This window comes from Chelonia mydas, chromosome 12 (assembly GCF_015237465.2).
Source record: "Chelonia mydas isolate rCheMyd1 chromosome 12, rCheMyd1.pri.v2, whole genome shotgun sequence".
Taxonomy (NCBI): domain Eukaryota; kingdom Metazoa; phylum Chordata; order Testudines; family Cheloniidae; genus Chelonia; species Chelonia mydas.
The window spans coordinates 31,704,835-31,717,008 of record NC_051252.2 but is presented as its reverse complement, the minus strand read 5'-3'; the positions used below and the strand labels follow the sequence as shown (position 1 = coordinate 31,717,008).

General features: G+C 44.3%; 1 protein-coding gene across 2 annotated transcripts in view; it reads left to right on the top strand.

The window, feature by feature from the left end:
• The first annotated feature begins 6 nt into the window (after window positions 1-6).
• Window positions 7-12,174, top strand: part of CMC2 (C-X9-C motif containing 2) — a 41,545-nt gene continuing 29,377 nt past the window's right edge. Inside the window, exon 1 of one of the 2 annotated variants that reach the window (XM_007059259.4) lies at window positions 7-144. The gene's annotated coding sequence lies outside the window, so the exon portion shown is untranslated. The remainder of the gene's footprint in view (window positions 145-12,174) is intronic. The other variant, XM_007059258.3, reaches the window with a different exon arrangement.

The window sequence follows — 12,174 nt, the reverse complement described above, 5'->3', positions numbered from 1 at the left end:
TGCGACGCTCCTTCGCAGGGCCTTCACTCCCGACCTGCTATCTTCTTCCGGGTCATGACCTCCTTTCCTCCTTTTGGTGGAGCGCGGCTGTTGCTGGGGCCCGGCTCTTTTTCCTGACGGAGTTTTCTTCTCCCCGGGATTGGAGTAAGTGAAAGGAGGCTGTGAGGGGAGGGGCTGGGTCCTGAGTCCCGCCTGTTAACTCCCCCTCCCCTCTGACTCAGGGCGCTTGCTCCTCTTCTGCCCCCGCCACGGAGGTGTTCCCTCTTCTCCGGTTCTACTTGCGTCGACACGGGAGAAGCGGGTGGCCCCTCCCCCTGCCTGCGCACCGGTCCGAGCGTGGAGGGGGGAACTAACCCCTCCCATCCTCTCACGGGGAAGAGAAGGGGCTCACTCCCCATCTGCCGGGGATAGGCCCCCCTGTGTGCCCAGGCACGCGCAAGAAAAGAGGGTTGACCCCCTGAAGAGGGGAGAATGAATCTCTCCAGGCCCCTACCACAGGAGAAAAGGGGGCTCCTGCCTTAAAACAAACCAGCCCTCCTTCCTTCTCTAGCTATGGTTACAGTCACGCTGCAGGTTTATCTCCCGCATGCTGGAGCGGGTGGCAAGGCAGTACATTGAAGCACGGTGTCGATCAGGAATGGTCAGTTATTTTTTGTCCCCGTCCAAATTTCTTGATCAAGATAGAGGCGAGGTCCAGACTCCAAGAGAAACATGTTTCACCTGGCAATAACAATAATTAGAATAAGTAAATAAAAAAGATATTGCGGACTTTTCAAAAGTGTCTGGTGGCTCGGCTTTGGCCACCGTCCACCTATTGTCTACTCTGGTCTATCGTACAGCTTAAGCCTAAAAGTGTGGGAGCAGTTTATCCAAATTGGCCGCCCCCCTCCTCTGTGTACCTCTTCTTCGGTTTATGTTCCTATGCGGAGCCCATCCTTGGGGTCTCTTCATTCCAGAGTGGCTTGCATTCCTATTGGGGCATGGTATGCCATCAATATGGGTGTCAGTGAATTTAACAAACCGTTTTCTGTCTCTAAGGACTACTTGACAATTAGAGGGAAAAACAGTCTTATAAAAGAATGTGAATAAGAGTGACTACAAAGCGAAAGAGAGAGAGAGAGAGCTAGCTGCAATAAACTTTTGTTATACAACATTGATTTCCAAAGCATGATTCACTGTATGTGGCAATAAAATGTTGAAAGCATTCAAGAAAAAAAAATCCATTACATGAACTGTTGTCCTTCTGTGGTTCTGATCTAATGAATGCATCTTGACACTTAGAGAATGGCCTGGCAAAACACCTGTCAGCAAAAGTGATGAAAATACACCCTTACAGTTTGATCTGATAATCTGCTATAATAGTAAATAAAGCAGTGACCATTTGTCAGTTTGTGTTCAGTAGAAACAGTACTTCCTTAGTACGTCCTAGCCTGATGTATGCATCCCGGTTTTCATGGATGTATCCCAATGCAACATACAAATTAACTGTAATATAGTGCATTTGCTGGAAAATGTAGGGGTTATTCTTAATTTGACTAATATGGTGTCTAACTATAATAGAATAGTGTGATGTTTATATATTCTGACATAGCAGAGTATACCCAGATCACTCAAAGTTAAGGGCAGATTGTTGTTAACTTTGAGTTCTCTGGGAAATGAATCAGTGTTACTTGAATGGAAACTTAATTACTGGCTGCTTTTATGAAGTTTGCAAGCACATATCCATTGTTACATATTTTTTTTTTTTAGTAATTTGTATGAAAATTAACAGTTAATATCATCTACAACTTTGCATCCTTGACATGATGGATGTTTTAAAGTAATACTAACAAGTAGCGTAGGTCCAAAATCTAATTTTTTTGTCTTTAAAGTTGTGTATAACAGAATGAACACATTAATTAAAGTTAATAAAAACAGTGCTAGAAAGCCAAACAGTATTGTTAGAGAAAACTCAAAAAACAAATACTGACCAATCTGTTTTGCACTTCTATTGAAAAATGAAAAAATAAACTATCAATGGTGAAAAATAAATTACCATAGCTAATTTGGTTAGCTATACTCTCTCCCCTAGAGTCATCATTAGTTCTTACTTTTCATGGCTAGTACACCACCATGTGGACATCCTTATCCTTTTTGTAAAATATGTTGCAAATGCTTTAAAAGCAGCATTGATGATCAAACAATCTAATACCACATGGAGCTCAGATATAATAAAAATGTACTGTGGGTCAGCTGAGATGTTTAAACTTGTTGCTGGTTTTTGTGTTATGCTAGATGAAAAACATGGAGGCAGGGTTTAAGGTAGAATCTATATAAATGCAAGGGTTTCCCTGAGGTGAAAATAAATCAGGGGCAGAATTAAACCCCCTGGGCTTTCCTCTGTCTCCAAAAGCTGAGAAATATCATAAGCGTCCTTTGTTTCCTTAATATGTGTGTGCAACATGTTTATACAGACCGTATCAGTAAGTTTAGGTAAAAAGGCATCACAAAGCCTACTATTAACAAATATTTTAATGAAGTGTGTGTGGGTGGCAGGGGAATCAAGGAAAGCAGTTTATCTGGATTTGAACTTTCTCCTTCAGTGCCTTCCATCCAAATATGGGAACATCGTTTCTCATGCACTAGAACAAAGTGAAACTTGCTGATGTCGGACAATGAAAATAGATTAGTCAATGGAAAATAGCTGAACAAACAGTGTCAGTGATACTAAAAATACTACTTAAAATTTAAGTGTTTTTAACAGTAATGCTTTTTAAAAATATATTTTAACCTGAGAGCTTCCCTTTAATGGGAATTACCTGTTATTAGGGAACAGTAAACATTTTATTTAGGCGTCATAGGACATTTTCTACCCTTTTGATTAAAGGTTAAAGGACACCGTCAACCTGAATTTTTTAAATTAATTGTTTTTAAATGCAAGTTTTAAACAGCATGTCCTCAATTGATTTTTTTTTTTAAAGATTCACATAGGGTTTTTCCTGTTTCCCTGCTGATGTTATAAGGGTTATAAGGGTCAGCAAGAGCAGATAGGTGGCCCATGAGCAGCAATATAAAACATACTTGTGGCCATCTCCCTCTGGGTGCATGTCTGCCTAACAGCAGCAGTACTGAAATAAGAGCTGCTTGTTGAGAACTGCGGAGGAATCTGTGATTAAGGAACTTTCATCCATAGGTGCTGACTCTGTGGGTACTCCAGGGCTGGAGCACTCACCGGGAAAAAAATAGAGGGTGCTCAGCACCCACCAGTGGTCCTGCCAATCAGCTCCTCCTCCTCCCTCCCAGCACCTTCTGCCTGCTGGTGACCAGCTGTTCAGTGGTGTGCAGGAGGTGCTGGGGGGAGGGGGAGTAGTGGGGGCAGGAAGAGGCAGGGTGGTGGTGGGGACTTGGGAGAAGGGATGGGGGCGGGGCCTGGGGTAGAGCAGAAGTCGGGAAATTAGAAAGTTGGTGCCTCTGCTTTCATCCTATGTAGCTGTGTCTGGTCTTATGAAGGTGTATGGGGAGGGAGAGAAGGAGCTCTCTAGGTTTCTGTTGCTTCTCAAACCCATGCTTGGGTCTGGAAAGTGAAGGAGCCAGATCTCCTGGTCTTCTTCCACCTAACACCTGACTCGGATTGCTTCTGGCCCCATGTTGGGGTCTGGGTGGGGACCAGATGGAAATGCTGATTCAACCTAGTTCCTGATTTCTTGCCCCATACTCTAGCAGGGAGAGTGTAGCAGATGGCAGCATGCTCAATTACTTGGTCCAATATTTGGGGACTGCAAATCCACCTGTTTGTTTTTTTTATCCTTTTTTTTATTGCTTTGCCAGCAATGGCATATTTGATTGTCCACCTGTCTTTCTCCCCTACAGCTCTTTATTGCATGGGAAGAACTCCCATTCAAAACTCATTAAGCTATCACCTTTTTCTAAACCCTTACTTAAAGTCTACCTCTGCCGTGATGCCTGCAAATCACTACTGTCTCGCATTGGTTGGGCAAGTGGCGAACTGAAAGTTCTAGTTTTCTAAGTTGTTAATTTTGTTATCTCCTACTCATTCGCACCCTGTTTCTCTTTAGTTCACCTGTCCTGTCCTCTTGACTCCAGGATTTGAAAGCCATTGAAGAACGGGACTGTGTCTTTGTGTCTAGCACAATGGCGCCCAGACCCCTGTCTGGGATTCCTCGGTGCTACTACAGTACAAATAATTTTTAAAAATTACTACATCTCACAGTCTTTCTCTGTAAATAGTCTGTTTCTAGTAGTTTCCTGTCTAGTTTAAAATTAAACTTGAATCGCTATGTATTTTTTGAAGCAGTCATTATCCTCCTGAGACTACAGCTTCTGATTAGTCTTTTTTGCCTTGGCTTTTTTCATTATTCTATTCAGGAGCTTTTCTGCAGATCCAGCATCCTAAAAAAAAGGAGTTCCATTCACATGATACTGAATTTGTTGGAATATAGGACCATGACTTTGTATTAGATTTTTTTTTGTTTTTAAATAGTGTATTTTGGACACATTGTCTTATGTAGCCAGGCTCATGTTGTTCTAGGAAGATGTCCAAAAAGAGAAGTCCAATAAATCAGATGGATCTCTTGCACTGTCAGTCCTGTCTCTTAACTGAAACAAAGGTGTCCTTATTTTACCACCCCCTTCTCCCCGTTTGCTTCTCATTGGGATTTTGAATACCTCCTGGACATATTGGATAGTGTGTAGTGTTAAAATTTAAAGTTTAGATACCCAAATCTCCATAAAGCGGATTACATCCTTCCACTTGGTTCCCTCTGGTGGGCCCACGTAGGGGCAATTTACTTAGAGCAAATAATACCCAGCAGTGCTAAATTATGGCAAAGAAAATTATAGACCTTAAGAGTGATTCAGGTTTTTGGAGCGTGGGCTGTATCTTTGAGGCCAGAAAATATAGTCATCCATCAAGGATGATAGTTTCTCAGAGTACCTACCTTAGCTTTGAGATTCCCAAATATGACCTCTCTTCTTTTCCCATCTCCCTCATCTTATCCAAGTGAGCATACAGTAAAAAGCACTGATACCTGCATGGTCATTTTTAATTCAGTCTGTTCCACTAAAAGCTTGTTCAGAAAGTTGGGAGGAAACTGACCTGTCAGTGTTTACCTTTAGCTCCTTTGGCATTCTGCACCAAACTCATTACATAACTGTTATCTGTATTGTGGTTGCCAAATATGGAGAGAGAAATATGGAAAATTAACACATTTCAGGCAATATTCTTAAAGAGAAATCCTAGGAGCTTACCAATTTGTGTCCTGTCTCACTAGTTAGTGCTGCCCCATGATGAAATATACTAGCGTCTCTAAATAAATGCACAGACTTCATCTTTTATACGTCTCTCCAAATAATCACTTCAGATCTTAATGGTGTTTGCCTGGCATTTTAAAGCCCATTTTTCTCCCAGAGCAATTGCTCTACTTTCCTAATATTATCCTTGTGCTTTACTGCTAATATTTCTTTCAGAGCAATTGCTTGTTTCCCTTGATATTCTTTATCCAGCATTTCTGTTAATAGATCTCTCAGAGGAATTTATACATACAAAAAAAGTTCTTTCCAGACATTTATTGCTAAAAAATCTTTCAGCATCACTCCATTCTTAATATCTTAGTAAGTTTTCATCTGTGTTAAAATTCTGCCTACATTGATTTATTCACTACTGACAAGCTAGTTACTATCTTAGAATAACTTTTTAGGGTTTTTGCAAGGAAACTAGCAACCTTCCCCCAATGCTTCCTTTGTTACTCTTGAAACTTCTCCTGTCAAATAGTGTTCCTGACCACAAGTCATTGTGCATTTTCTTACATGTAGGTCTGTCACATCCATCTTGAGATCATCAGCTCCCCTCTCTCTCATAGGCTTACTCGTGAACATACATAATACTTAGCATTTAAAGCACCAGTCATTCAAAGATCTCAAAACATTTAACAGATGCTAATTAAGTCTTCCATCCATCATTTTAGGTGGCTTATTTTACCCATATTATAAATATGTTAACTTGGTACACGTAATCAACAATGCAATTTGAGATGGCTGACTGAGCTTTGAAGAATTTAATGATGAACTGCAAGCATACTCATGTTGTGGCCTATCATGAAATATGTTACAATGAAGGTATCTGGTTAGTCTTCTCCCATTTAAAGAGTTCATTGCGTCAGGGGTATCTAAATGTTTTTCAGGAATGATTAACAGTTTTTTTACTTTGGCTGAACACAACTTTATTTGGTAAGTTAATGACTGAATATTATCTGATAAGAGATAATTCAAGAGCACTAATGTTACAAAGCTGAGTGATTATGTATTCTGTAAATCCTAGGTGAAGTCAATGGAACAATTCGTGAATAAGATCTGGGCACTAGAAGACTTAATTGGGGAAATGTAGCCTTGAACAGACATCTGTTTATGCTTTTAGGGCCTTTTCTCACTTCATATGAAAATAGTTTCTTTATAGGAATTACGCCACTAATCCATTCTAAATGGAGAATGGGAATGACCTTTTTATTGTCATGCTTCCCTTCCCTCCCTTCTGTTCTTCTGTTTCCTTCATTGGAGTGTTAGGGCAGGTCTTCACTACCTGCCGGATCGGTGGGTAGTGATCCATTTATTGCGTCTCGTCTAGACACGAGACATCAATCCCCAAATGTGCTCCCCATTGGCTCCGGAACTCCACCTCGTGAGAGGCAGAAGTGGAGTCAATGGGGGAGCGGCAGCGGTCGACTCGCCGCCATCCTCACGGCCAGCTAAGTCAACCTAAGATACGCCGACTTCAGCTATTCGCGTAGCTGAAGTTGCGTATCTTAGGTCGGAAGCCCGCCCCCCTCCCCCCAGTGTAGACCAGGGCTTAGTCAGTGCTTTCTATTTCTGAGGCCTTGTCTACACTACGAAGTTTTGTTGGCAAAAGTTATGCCGCTTTAATAAAAGTCCTTCCATTAAAACTGCTGTTGCATGTCCACACTAGCTCTGTGTCGGCAGAGCCTGTCCACACTAGCAGCTCTTACATCGACACAGAGACCAGTGCACCGTGGTAGCTATCCCACTATGCAACTGGCCGCAGGGTGCTTTGGGAAGGGTTTGCAATGCCTCATGGGGCAGGGACAGTGTCACATGATGCAGGTTTCTCAGTCCCATGGTTCCAGGGGCATCCTAGTAGATTATCAGCTGCTTTTTCAACTGAAGTGGGGGATGGAGTGTAGAGGAAATGGTGTGTCTGGGGCAGGGGAGACAGCAGGAAGACCGATCTATCCTGGGACATCCTCTCCCCACCCCACCCCCCGCACCCCACGTCAGCCCCTTGCTCGGCACAGCAGTCTCTCCCGAAGCAGCCCACTCTGACGGCCTGCCTGCCTATGGTTCTGTGATTGCCTCCCTGCAGCTGCTGGGAGCAGTATCCTGAGCAGCTCTGTTGTGAGCTCTCCGTACTGAGGAATGTCAAAGCAGCACAGCAGTCCCTCCCCCCTCCACAGCAGCAGTCTGCCTGCCGCTGTGTTCCTAGTGCAGGACAGAACAGGAGCATTCCAATGATTTGTTCTTTGTTTCCCAAAGGGAGCAGCATGCTCAGCTGTCAGATGCTTCCCAGAGCTTTGAAAGGGGAGGGGTGCATTCCTGCAGGGCAGCAGAGATCAAAACAGTGAGCAGAGCGGTCACAGCATTGTGGGTTACTGGTGGAAGCCAGTTCTGTCAACAAAACAAACAGTGTCTACACTGATGCTTTGTCGCTTTAACTTTGCTGCAAAAGGCTTTATGCCTCTCATTGAGGTGGTTTTATTTTGTCGGCAAACCAGCAGAGTTTTGCCACCAAAAATAGTTTTGTAGTGTGTACACCTCCTGACAAAACTTTGTAGTGTAGACAAGACCCGAGAGAGCTGATCAAGATGACACCTCTGGCAGAAGACTGATTGAGACTGCAAGCTGATTATCAAATCACTGACACACACCACCAGTCAGTCTTACACCTATTATACTAATACAGAATCACTGAAGAGCTCTCAAAAATGTTAGCCAATGCTATGAGGAAAATCCATGGACAAATTAGTAGAGTCCTGCAAATCCACAAATATCCACTTTATATATATCTGCGCAGGGCTCTACAAATTAGAAACACTGACTTACTATGGTGTGCAACCAAAAATTGGTAGTGGCATGGCAGAGTTCTTACTTGAATCACTTCTGGCATGTCTATGTGTAAAGGCTGCAGTGGAACAGCAGCACTGGTGCAGCGCTTCAATGAAGACGATACCTATGCCGATGGGAGGACTTCTCTCTTTGGCGTAGGTACTCCACTTCCGCGAGAGGCGGTAGCTGTGTCAATGGGAGAAGCCATCCTGTCAGCTCAGTTGTCTACACAGGGGGTTAGGTTGGTAGAACTATGACACTCAGGGGTGTAGATTTTTGATACCATTATACTGTAGTTATACCGTTGTAAGTTTATAGTGTAGACCTGGCCTTAGTTGGATGCAGATATTGGGTCTGTCATCTGCAGTTTTAGGATCACTTGTTAATTTGCTGAAAGGAACATTTAGCAATTTGTGCAGTTCAAATTTTGCTGCATTAGGGATGTAGTGTAGTATTAGACTTCCACACAGTAATGTGGAGGAGGGGCTTGAAAGAAAATACCACAGCAATTATATTAATGTGGAGGAGTGTTTAAAACACTCCAAATAATGTAAATATTCTTCAAGTGCTTGCTCACGTTGATTCCATGTTTGGGATGTGTGCGCCGTGTCCATTTGCGTCCCATTATGCCATTACCCAGCAGGCGCAGAAAGACTCAAGCTTGGGTAGAGCTGTGCTGCAGGCTGCAAGACAGTGAACTCCAAGCCCACCTCCTGGGATAGTGCTTGTGAGTCACCTAACGTGGAATCGACATGAGCAAGTGCTCAAAGAGGAAAAAATGATTAGCTACCTTTTGTAACGGTTGTTCTTCGAGTTATGTTGCTCATGTCCATTCCATGATCCACCCTCCTACCCGCCATTGGAGCTGACAGCAAGAAGGAACTGAGAGGGTGTAGGGCTGGCGGTGCCTCGTATACTGGCGCAGGAGCACGGCACTCCAGAGGGCGCCAGAGCCGACCCTATGGATACCACTAGGGGAAAAATTTCTATCAGTGGTACACGCAGCATGTGCACACCTAACACGGAATGGACATGAGCAACACATCTAGAAGAACAACAGTTAAGAAAGGTAGGTAACTTGCCACAATGAGAAAAAAAACCACAGGGAGACTATTTCAGAGGCTGGAAAATTAAGAGGCTTCTGTGTTGCTTGGATTTATGTAAATTTCTTTTGTGAGCATTATAGACTGTTAGGGTATGTCTACACAGAAACTAGACACCCCTGGCTGGCCCGTGCGAGCTGACTCGGGCTCCTGAGGGTTGGGCTGTGGGGCTGTTTTATTGCTGTGTAAAATTCTAGGCTCTAGGACCCTGCGGGGTGGGAAGCCCAGGCTCCAGCTCAAGCTTGGAAGTTTGCACAGCAGTGAAACAGCGCTGCATCCTGAGCCCCGGAGCCGAGTCAGCTGGCACGGGCCAGCCAGGGATTCTTCTTTGCTGTGTAGACATGCCCTTAAGGCTTAGAGCAGTACTACTCAAAGTGGTGGTCCGGTCCGCGAGCCATAGGCTGCCGGTCTGCGCACACACTGGGAAAAAAAATTGCTGGTCCCCCACATCAGATAGCTTGAGAAGCACTGGCTTAGAGTCCCTGCTGGGCAGCATATTGGCTTGATTGAGAGGTTCTAATCTTTCTGGCCCCAAACTGCCCATCACCGACTCAGTTGCACGTTTGGTAGAAATAGTGGGAGCACTAGTGCAGACAGGACTTTAACTGAACATCATCATTATAAGCACTGTTGTTTAACCTGAAGGTCTAACTGTCCTCTAATGATGCTTAAAATGTCAGCTTTGATGATAAAGTGGTTAGAACAGTAGTGGTTGCCTAGAGCGTGGTTTACACTAGCATTCTCACTCATGATACCTATTGGGGCTGAAAAGTCGTAGAATTCTCTGCCATTCCTGGTGGGGGGGGGGAAGCTTAGTTTAAACAAGATCTAAGTGACCTAAGTGGCCTCAGTGAGAAGAGAGATTATTTCTTAAAATGACAACTAAAAATTAAATAAAATACCACCTTGTATAAAATACTGACTCTTTCCTTCCTCCTTAAAGGGACACTGCTAGATACTTTTGGACCCAAAATTCAGCTTTTCTGTGTGGCTTTCAAAAACAAAATTTCAAAAACTTAAATGAAGAGAATTTCAATTAAAATATTTTGTTTTATAGTGAGGGAAGGGGTTGGCTTTAAACATAAAAATGAGGTGTTTGTGCCCCAAATGTGGCAGTGCTATGCTATTGTAATGTGAGTAACTTGCAGTGAAACTGACCATTCTGTTTTCATTGTCCAAGGGAGTGAAGTACCAAAAAAAACAAAACGTAAATGATTAATAGTATTTGATATTTGAAGATCCTTTCAGTTTTAATCAAAGGTAATGGTAGTGACACAGCTAAGGATGGAGATGTTGAAAAATGACTTTTGACCTCTTGTCCCTCTATTTTTATGACAATTTCTAATAGGGACTGGATTTTAGGATTTCTATTAGAGGGTGATTCACCAGGTATTAACTCCTTGCCACTGGTTGGTTGAATGGATCCTCATTAAGTGGAGTTTTTGCTTCTGGCAGAAGTCATTGCTATTTATTTCATTAGGCAGTACTGTTTCTCTGCGAGATGTCCCAGTGAAGTTGCCTCCTTAGGGCATGGCTACACTTGCAGATGTAGAGCGCTTTGAGCTAAACCAGCCTTTGGAGAGTGCAGAAGGGAAAGTGCTGCAGTCTGTCCACACTGACATCTTCAAGCGCACTTGCGTGGCCACATTTGCGTCAGCGGCATTGGGAGCGGTGCATTATGGACAGCTATCTCACGGAGCCCCTCTTCCTATTCTGGCTCTGTGGCTTATGGGAAGGGGGTGGGGAGTGCGGGGGCATTCTGGGTCCTGTCCCAACGCTCCGTGATGCATCGGTTCGCGTCCCAGCAATCCCTGTGCTTCCGTCCGCATTGCCATCTTTCAACATTTTTTGTACTGCGCGCTCTGTCTTCGCTTTCGGTCTGCGGGAATGGAGCCTGAACTGCTGAGGAATATGCTGACGAGTCTCACCAGCACTTCACATTTTGGCAGTCGAGTTACTCCTTTAGATCCAAACTGACAGTGAGGACTCTGATGATGATATCAACTCAAGTAATACACATGACACAAAATTGCTTGTGGTATTCACGGACATGCTCACCACCCTGGAACGCCGCTTTTGGGCTCGGGAAACAAGCACTGAGTGGTGGGATCACATCGTCATGCAAGTCTGGGATGACGAGCAGTGGCTGCAGAACTTTCGGATGAGAAAAGCCACTTTCGTGGGTCTGTGTGATGCGCTCGCCCCCACACTGCGGCGAAAGGACACGAGCTGCCGCAGTGTGGAGAAGCGGGTGTGTGAGAGCTGCCCTGACAGTGGAGAAGCGGGTGGCTATTGCAGTCTAGAAGCTGGCAACTCCAGACAGCTAGCGATCGGACGCTAACCAGTTTGGAGTGGGAAAGTCGACCGTTGGAATCGTGTTGATGCAAGTTTGCAGGGCCATTAATCACATCCTGCCCAGAAGAACTGTGACTCTGGGTAACATGCATGACATTGTGGCTGGCTTTGTACAAGTGGGTTTCCCTAACTGCGGAGGGGCGATAGATGGGACGCATATTCCAATTCTGGCATCAGCCCACCTAGCCTCTGAGTACGTTAATCAGAAGGGGTATTTCTCTATGGTTCTCCAGGCATCACTGTGAGCATTTCAATGACAGTAACGCAGGCTGGCCTAGAAAGGTGCATGACACATGCATCTTTCGGAACACTGGCCTGTACAGGAAGCGGCAAGCTGGGACGTTTTTCCCAGACCAGAAGTTCACCATAGGGGAAGTTGAAATGCCCATTGTGATTCTTGGAGACCCCGCTTACCCTTTAATGCCATGGCTCATGAAACCCTACACAGGAAGCCTTGACAGCAGCAAGGAGCGGTTCAACAGCAGGCTGAGCCGATGCGGAATGACTATGGAGTGTGCTTTTGGCCATTTAAAGGGCCGCTGGCGCTCTCTGTATGGGAAGCTGGACCTGGCAGATGACAGCATCCCCACTGTTATATCCGCAT